The 10,203-nt window shown below is 34.1% G+C and overlaps 1 long non-coding RNA gene across 1 annotated transcript; it reads right to left on the minus strand.

Annotated features, from left to right (window-relative positions):
* Positions 1-738: 738 nt before the first annotated feature.
* Positions 739-8,945, minus strand: LOC110345408 (uncharacterized). Its single transcript, XR_002388722.2, has 3 exons — positions 8,685-8,945; positions 8,455-8,548; positions 739-849 (listed from the first exon to the last, which is right to left on the minus strand). It is a non-coding gene; the product is annotated as an uncharacterized LOC110345408 (long non-coding RNA).
* Positions 8,946-10,203: the final 1,258 nt, after the last annotated feature.

A 10,203-nucleotide genomic window follows, 5' to 3' on the forward strand; every position in this document is an offset into this window, starting at 1 on the left:
TAAGTCCCCATGGGAAGACAGGAGGTTTACATTTTCTAAATAAGGCTATGATTGAGGGACTACATCTACTTGATAATAATAAATCCAAGATTGTGATTCAAAGGAAATTGGAGATCTTGAAGTATGAAATATTTCTCTTATTAATAGAACAAAAGAGAACATCATTTTATAAAATTACCAGTCATTTTGCAGAAAATATATCAGTCTCCATAATAAAAAATAAGTTTATTATTTGGTTAGGTAATTTTAAGCCACAAGAATACATTCTCTTCCTGAGGTTGCTGAAATTTATTGATATATTTGACTGATTACCCAAATGTATGTTGAAAGGTATCCTCTTGTATCTTTTGAAAACTCAAAGATCTTTTATCACTTAAACATAGAGCAAAGAATATATTCTACAGTTTTCAAACTTAAACATTTATCCATATTTACTTGACAGTTTTGTTCTTTGTTATGTGAACTACACTCTTTGAGATGACATAAATTCAAACTAAAGCAAAAAATAAATAATAATATTAAATACTATTATTGAAAAATATCTAATGTAGATTGTGACCTTCATTCTAATTGCTTGGGATCAGAAGTATTTCAGATTTCAGATTTTGGAATATTTGCACATATACAATGAGTTATCTTGAGGATGGGGCCTAAATTTAAAGAGGAAATTCATTTATTTCTCATACTTCCCTTATGGATACAGCCTAAAGATAATTTTGTATAGTATTTTTAGGGTACCTGCATTGTGACTGTAGCCTGTCAAGAGGTCAGATGTGGATTTGTCATGTCAGCACTCACAAAGTTACAGATTTTGAAGCAGTTCAGATTTTCACGTCAGGGATGCTTAACCTGTATTTGGATGAGTGAGATACAAATAAATTATTAATATATTTATTGTTGTATATATTTTTAAAAGCCTATATTGTTAAAAAGTATATAATCAAATCATCACATAAGGTTCTTAGAGATTAAATAAGGGAGGAGTGGCCCCAGTAATAATTCATTGACCACAGTTTGTGTCATGCTCTGTGTTGGGTACTAAAATAGGGAAATGTACCAGATGTGCTTTCTAACTAGTAGAAGGAGATGTACATGTAAATAAATATAATAGTATGTTGTTTAATATATATATTGCTTTGGATGCATGACACATATACAGAGTCTAGCAGGGAGGGGGGAAAGAATGAGAGAGGAAGGAGAAAAAGAGATTATTAAGCAATAAGCATAGTGAAAATTCTTCATACACAAAAAAGGAGGAATGAGACCTTGAGAAGGAGAAATTGTGACAAAGTTACAGAGCCATGAAAGGTTTTGGAAATTTGAAAACTGATTACTGTAATGATTTATTATGGCTGAAATACAGTATAAGAAATAGCACAGAGTAAGAAACAACAGTAGGAGGGAAGATTGGTGATCTCTAGGCTCCTTAAGAAAGTCCTGGCTGGGCTGGGGATTTAGCTCAGCGGTTCCAGTGCCTGCCACGCAAGCACAAGGTCTCGAGTTCCATCCCCAGTACCAAAATAAATAAATAAATAAATAAAAGAAAGTCAGTCCTGGTAAGGACTCTGGATCCTTGCTAGAGCAGTATTAACCCTATCTACAGATATAATGGTGAGTTTTTCCAATATTTAATTTGCCACTTTCACTATATTTGCATATCATTTAAACATTCATTTACTTTATCTCATATCAGTTGTACTTCAGAATATTTTTATGTTTATTCTTGCTCCAACTTTTCTTCATCAAGTTTGACAAACTTCATTATTTTATCTTTACATACTTCGTTTATTAGAAGTATCTAATAAATGTTGATGTAGAACTGGTAAATTTTATGCATCAGTTATGAAAATGTAGATTGTTTTAACTTCAGTGGGCTGATCTATTCACAGCAGCTTCTTTGTAATTTATGAAAAAATACTAAAGATAGGGATTATTTTTAAAATTAGAAGACACACAAGAAGCTCATCAGCTCAGAACTCTATGTTATGACCATGTTATTTCTGTTTTAAAAAAGTGAATTTTAATAATAGAAAATTTATTGATAACACTGAGGGACACTGCTTTGGAAATCATCTAGATGCCTGCTCAGTATTTTGAAGGAAAATGGTCAGGTTGATATGGGTGTTCTGTCTATAATATGACTTTTAGTCTACTCAAGGACAGTCTATGAATGAATGTATGACTTATTAAAAATATAATTTATGATACCCAGAGAAAAATTGGAAAGAATACACAGAGGTATCAATAAAAAATTAAAAGCATGATTAACATTATTGCTTAAAGACACCATTGTTCTAGAAACAAATTTACTCATTCAAAGGAATGTAAACATTGATGCTTTGGGAACATAAGCACAATTGTGCTCTCACATACTTGTGCCAACATGCACTCTTTATGGCACTGAAGACTGTCTAGGCCATGAGTTTTTGGTGTTTTTTTTGTGGTACCAGGGATTGAACTCAGGACCTCGTGTTCCACTGAGCTAAATCCCCGGCCTGGCCGTCTTCTCACTTGTATTGAATATTGTCATTGAAAATAATTGAAACTACACATCATCTTTATGAAATTACGTTTTCCACTTGAATCTTTCCTAACTTACCTTTTGATTAATTTTTTATAGAGGATCAGTTTTGAGAAGAAATACCCATTATAATTTTATATAATATTTAAAGTTTGTTGATACATTCATTAAAGAAATTTTAATATGTTAACTTTAGTGTAGAAAGTTACACATTTGTTAAAAGGGAAAAGAAATAGTTAACTTCATATCCCAAATAATAGAAATAAATTCTTGAAATAAAGTTCTGATAAGGTAGTTGAAGACATAAAGCTGGTCTCATATTTTGGTTATAGCACATTTGTTTTTAACTTTTCAGTGCATAAGTTTTAGATCGACTTTGAGAATTTTTTTGGTTTTGCTTTGTTTTGGTGCCAGGGATTGAACTCAGGTCCTTGCACTTGTGGGGCAGGTGGCAGCACCACTGAGCTAAATCCCCAGCCCAAGAAGTTTTAATGTAAAGTAACTTCTAAGAAAGGCAGGGTTGCTATAAACCTTTTTTAGGGAGGATGGGAAAAAGGACACTTTCTTATGATCCATTTATTCATATTGTCCTTGAAGACTGTACTTGAGCATAGTGTGTGATAATTACAAAAATATACACATAGACACATGTAAGAATGCTGTGCTAATTGCTTGTTAGGGCTAATGACATATCCAGGGGAATTAGTTGTGAATATTGCACCTTACATATTTCATTCAGAAGACTATAACTCTTAGACACAAGTAGATATCATCCATTCAAAAGTTTTGGACAACTGTACCTTTCATATTTCCCCATTATTTTTTCTATACATTAAATTCATTTTAAATATTCACCTTTTCATAAAACTATTTCATTTAAGTTGCAATCAAAATAACATTCTTCTAAGAATATGTGGCTAGAGAATTCCTGACTCTTAATTACAATTTTTTAAGACTGTAGAAATCCATTAAATGAAGAACTAATTTTGGACAAATGATACTGAAATGAATAGCTTATATGAAGTAGTTCTCTACGAAAAATGTCCAAATTGCTAACCATTTGGAATATTCTCCAACATTTAAAATTACACATATCTTTTTGCTATTTTTGCAGAATGAATATTCTTTGGTAATACTAGTTCATCTAAGCAATACTTTGATGAATTTGTGGTCAAACAAATTATATTAGGATGTTAAGGGATTAAAAGCATTAGAGGATTGAAAAAATACTTTCTCTTCAGTTTCATCGGGCTTTGATTATATATTTTTATAATGTATTAACAAGTATCTCTTAGAAAAGAAAAAATATGCCTCCTCAGTTATAAGATGCCACTTAACACAGGGTAAAGCAAAAATCATTCTTCCAGAAGGCTCCTACAGGATATGCTGTGGTGCACTGTAAAGGGCCCTTCTATTCTAGTACAATCAGACCTTGGACCGAAAAAGATTTCATGAAGTATCCTTGGACTTGCAGCATCTACCTGAAAATTCCAGAGGCCAATAACACAATATGCAAACACACCAACTAAGCTGAAAGCCCAAAGAGAATGTAGATTAACACAGAGGATAAACTGTTACTCTGATGTTGAACCAAGATTCTTGGAAGGAACTAAAGAACTCTCTGATTGACATTACCTTTGGATCCTAGAGGAGACAAAGAAAAATTTACTTGGAAGAAAACATCTCCAGGTTAGGCCCTTCGGAGTCTCACTCTTTAAAAGCAACTAAATGTCAGCCTAAGATCAAAGATCACAAAATATGAAATGAAACCCACCATGAGAGGCAGCCAAAAGAAACAACATGCCAGATATAGACACGGACAAGTATCAAATAGAGAAATGATCACACGTAAAATAAAATATAAACTATGCATGAAATATGTGAATGATAAAGTGGAGTCACAAAAAATGAGAGTGGGCTGGGGATTTAGCTCAGTGATTTTGCCGCCTGCTGTGCAAGCTCAAGGACCAGAGTTCTATCCCCGGTAAGAAAGAAAGAAAGAAAGAAAGAAAGAAAGAAAGAAAGAAAGAAAGAAAGAAAGAAAGAAAGAAAGAAAGAAAGAAAGAAAGAAGAAAGAGAGAAAGGAGGGAAGGAAGGAAGGAAAGAAAGAAAGAAAGAAAGAAAGAAAGAAAGAAAGAAAGAAAGAAAGATAGATAGAAAGAGTTATAAGACTCTATAAGGATGGCCAGGAAATCTGAGACAAATAGAAAGATATAAATAAAAGCTTTTAAGAGATGAAATTAAAAATCCCATGGTTAGGCTAAAAGATTAGACATAGGTAAAGAGAAAAATATGAATTAAAATATACCATGGCACAAAAAGACAAAGAGATGAAAACATGAAGGAGACATTAAGAATTATTAGGAAGTTCTAATGTATGTGTAAGTGGGGTCCCAGAATAAAAGAATAGAGATAACTGGGGTACTATGTAATAGCCAAGGAGCAGATTCAATTTGTGAGATCTGAAAATTATTTATAATATTTCAAATTTTCTGTGAACTGTCATCAATGTTTTCACAATAGTAATGCATTACAGATTTTAGTTGAATCCTGCATTGTTATGATATGACATTAATTAAATAGCCATGGCAGGCAATGGGGCATTATTTGGGAACTATGACTACACTGAGCATGACTATACGTATGCCCAAGAGTGACTGGAAAACACAAAAATATATCCTGTTGAATCCAGATTAAGTGTCAGATTACCCTATATCACATCTCCAAAATGACTATGGTGTCTCCAGGGGTAACACTAAAGAAGTATAAAAGAAAAAAAGATGGGGTAGGAATGGGCAAGAGTCTCAACTACCCATGATTAAAATATTTTGTTTTGGAGAGAAGCTCAGCCAGTCCCAGCACCCGGAAGGAAGCGCCTCGCCTCCATCCCAGCTCCTAGGGCAGAGAAGCTCAGCCAGTCCCAGCACCCAGAAGGAAGCTCCCCTGCTGCCATCCCAGGCTCCTAGGGCAGAGAAGATGAGCTGTGTGGGTGCCAGAAGCCCCCCCCCCGCCCCATGGAAATGAGAAAACACATAAACAAGCCTCAAAAACAGACTTTGATTGATGGAGAAATAAGATACTTTCATGATAAAGAGCACCTCAGGAACTTCATGAATACCAAACTGGCACTCCAAAAAAATTCAGACAATACCCTAGGAAAAGACAATGAGGATCACAACCCCAGGAAACCCAGCAGAATGAATCCATTGGGTGTGACAAATTAAATGCAAAGGGGGAGAATCCAACAAAAAGAAAAAGTCATGACAAGGCTTTTAAAACTTTGAACTTCATCTCCTTAATGAGTGTATAATTCAATCTTATTATTGTACTGATTAGTATTTTTCTGATTCTAGAGTTGCACACCATTCCTTGTGCTATACTGGCTATTTATCATCTTCTTATGTCTACATTTTAATTGGGTTGTCTACTAATGAGCTGTAAGAGTTCTTTATATATTCTGGTCATAGGTTATATGCATTGTAAATATGGTCTGTTTAAGGACTACTTTTCATTTTAATGATGTCATTTAAAGTTCTAAATTTTGATGGAATCTCATTTATCAATTTTTTTCTTTTATACATCATGTCTTTTGTATCCTAGGTAGTTCTTCCCTACCCTGAATTCATAAATATTTTCCCTTATAATTTCTTCTTAAAGTTTCATACTTTTAGGCTTTCTTATTTAGGTTCATAGATCCCTTCAAGTTATTTTCATGTATGGAAAAAAAGGGTTGAGGTGAATTTTTTATATATGGATACCAGGTGTTCTAGTGCTTTTTACTCAAGACACTATCTCTTCCTCGGCTCTTGAATTGAGTTTATATTCTATAAAATGCTAATGTTAAGTAATCTTTCAAAAGTCAGTGGACCATATATGTGTGGTTCTTTTTCTGGATTCTCTGTTTTATTCAAATGATCTATATGTCTTTCCTTACACCAACACTGCCTTGATTACTGTAGCTTTAGAAGAAGTCTTAAAATTAGGTACTAAATGTCTTCCAACACTGTTTTTGTTTTTGTTTTTGTTTTTAACTTTTCTAGGTCCTTTGTACTCCTACATGACTTTTACATTTCAATATCCAGTTCTTCGTTTATAGCAAGTATAAACAGACCTGAATTTTTATATATACCTTGTGTTTTCTAATCCTGCTAAATTCAAGTACAAGTTCTAGGGGCTCCTAGAGATTTCTTAGTATTTTCTCTGTAGATGATCATTTCATCTATATATAAAGATTTTGCTTCTGCTGTGCCAATCCTATCCTAGTTGTGTCATTTTATTGCCAGACTATTTTGGTGGAGACTAGGTTTCAAAGTTTAATGGACAGATAAAGAGTAAGCATATCTGCCCATGTTCCCCACCTTAAGGAGAAAGCATTGTATCTCCTCCATTCATATAAGGTGTTCTCTCTGGAAGTATGGAGTACATGTCTTTAATCTGTTGAGAAGGTTCTGTTCTACTTCTAGTCTCCTGATAGCTTTTACCATGAACAGCTGTAGAATTTAGTCCAATACTTTTTCTCCAACTGGTGACAGGATCGTATGGCTTTTTCCTTTCCTCTGTTAAAATGATGACTTTTGGGGGTGGATCTTCCAATGCTGAACCAACACTGCCATCCCTATAACAAAACCACTTTCTACATCCTGCCAGATCTGACTTCTAATAGTTTGTTTTGTTAAACAAATTTCTATCTATGTTCATACTTTTTTCTTCTATTATCTTTATCCAGTTTTAGGATTAGCACAATGTTGTGTTCCTAAAATGAGGGGAGAAGTGTTCCTTCTTTTTTCTGCTTTAATTGTTTGATATAATTTATCAGTTAAAATGTATACGAGCCTGCTGTTGTCATATAGGTAAGTCTTCAAGCTAGGAATATACTTTCTTTAATAGGTGCTGTTCTAATTTTATATTTCCTCCAGAGTTAGTTTCATTAATCTGTCTTCCAAGATACTTCTTAGAAGTTGTCAAATTTATTTCAAAACAGATTTTTGAAATATGCTTTCTATATCCTTTTAAATTCTGTAAAATCTGTGGTAATGTCTCCTAGATCTTAATGTTGTAATTTAAAAAATGTATAACTGATATTGTGTAACAGGAAGAAAAGGTCTAAAAGAGCAGGTGAATTGGGAGGGGTAGGGGAAGGGAAAAAATGGGAAAGGAAAAAATATGAGAAGAGGAAAAAAATGGAAACAAGGTCTTTGCAAATAGGGAAGGGTGGAGGGAGTGAAAGGGAGGGCAAGAGAAGGGGAAAACAAATAAGAAAACAAATAAGAGACTCATGTAATGGTACAAGATCCCAATGATGAATGTAACTGTATTTTATACCTAAAATGTACCAATAAAGTTAATGGGGAAAAAAATAAAATAAAATATTTTGTTTTGAAAATGTATGATAGATATGACCATTTGAACACAATATTATGTCCATTCCCATGGGTTTACAAATCATCCATGCAACTGAAAGACCCAAAAATTTAAGCTTCACTAATATCATTTAAAATCTACTTCTTTGCAAAAATTACTAGAATTGATAGATGATTCTTCAGTTAAAAGAGGTACAAAGTTCAGTTAGAAGTCCACTCTTCTTTGGAGAAGTCCTGACTGATTGCACCTTCCTTACTTTCTTATCCTAGTGTTCTTTGCAATCTTCACTTAGACATTTAGCAAGCAAATTAAATTAAATATGACTGGGGAAGAAGTGTCATGATGTCTATTACCAAACCCTCCGTCTCCTTCTCTTTGAGTTCCTTATCTCAGGGCACCGTTTTTCAACTCTTTGTTCAAGCTAAAAATCTAAGATTGTTTTTTACTCCACTCATTTATTTACACTCTACACACTCAGTCCGTCAGTTGTACCTTAGAGTGTTTCCAGATTCTGATGGCCCTTCTCCACTGCCTTTGCTTCCTTGTCCAAGCCTTCATTACATATTCCTCACCTGGCCTGCTTGCTGTCTCGCCTCTCCATGGTCGGCAGGTATTCATAAAACGGTGCGATTGATCTTTAAAAACACAAATCAGGTCCTGTTTCTCCTGTTCAAAACAAGAATAAAATCCACACTCCTTAGCTGGCTTTGTAAGGATTTGTGCAATCTGGCTCCTGCCCACCTCTCGAGCATATTCTTATCCCCCTGAGAATACATGTTTTTTTTGTGTTCCTTAAACATACCACAGTTATTCCCACTTGCTCTTTCTTTTTCCTGGAATAGTCTTCCAGCACAGCCTCACATTGTTCAACCCTTATTTCGATCAGGTCTGCTCAAATGTCACATCTTCAGAGAAATATCTCCACTCTCTTTATCTGCAAAATGAGGCTTTTGTTACTTTTGATTCTTTTACTCTGTTAAATCTTTTTTTTTTCTTTTTTTGAGGGGAGGGACTGGTGATTAAACACAAGACCTTTGAACTGATCTATATTTTCAGCCCTTCTTATTATTCATTTATTTATTTTTTTTTTGAGACAGGATCTCACTATGTAGTGCAGGCTAGCTTTGAACATGCAGTGATCCTCCTTCCTCAGCACCCCAAGAACCTTTTATTTTTGATATGGGACCTCTGAGTTACCCATACTGGGCTCAGACTTGCAATTCTACTGCCTCAGCTTCTCAGAGTTCTAGAATTAAAGATGTGCATCACCACACCTGGCTGTTTCATCATTCTTATTGGAACTTACTGATGTATGACATACTAACATACTGTTATCCCACGTTAGATTGTTATTCATTGGTTATCTGCTTCTTAACTAGAATCCAGAGATCATGGAAACATTCTATCCACGAGAATACTGAGGCTCTAGAACCTGAGTGGAGCGTAAACTCTTCCTTGTTAGCTCATTAATAAATATTATTACATTTATTATATATCACAAATATATAATATAAACTATATTATAAATAAAATATTAAATGCCCCATTAACATCATCTTATAATTTATAATGCCAGTCAGAACCAGCCAGCATAACCCAGGAGACTCTATTTTCTTTCTGAGGTTTTTATACCCTTATTTTACAGTCCTTCTTGTAACACACTGGTCATTGTGTGTGCCAATTAGAATTGATCAACTCCTACAAGTAAGGTTACAGTTTAGGTATCTTTCTTGGAACTTTTTGGCTGTCTTGAGATCTCCACTGCTCACTCTTCTTTATATATGCAAGAAGATACAAATGCACACTTTAAATGAAATTCTCATACTTGGGAAAAATAAGACCAGACTACATCTACTTCCTGCTCCCACATCTAATAGTTGGTATTCATTATATATTTAGTATATACCAGGTATAATTCTAAGTACTTTGCCTGTAGTTCAATCTTCACTAGACCCCATAAAGATCTCTCATCCTTATTTTACAATGAGGAAACTGAGATCAGAGGAGTGAAGTAAAATGCCCAAGGCTATAAGATCTACATTATGACCAATTTGTTTCTGTAAATATTATAACATAGACATCTGTAGTGGAAGGCTAGCCTGGCCAATACCCAGCTCCTAAAACCATACACAAAGCAGTAGAGGGTCAACTCCTTATAAAACCATTTGGATATTGCTGGGAAGGGCAAGTTGAGGAACGGTGTATTGCATATTTATTAAGAGGAAAAATATGTAGTTATTTTTAAACAGGATGCACGAATACATATACAATCAATACTAACATCTACCCCCAAAATCATAAATGAAAATACCCATGGTAAT

The sequence above is a fragment of the Heterocephalus glaber genome, unplaced genomic scaffold, assembly GCF_053883595.1.
Source record: "Heterocephalus glaber isolate CG9 unplaced genomic scaffold, H.glaber_assembly_v1.0 deba00001481, whole genome shotgun sequence".
NCBI classification, from domain to species: Eukaryota; Metazoa; Chordata; class Mammalia; order Rodentia; family Bathyergidae; genus Heterocephalus; species Heterocephalus glaber.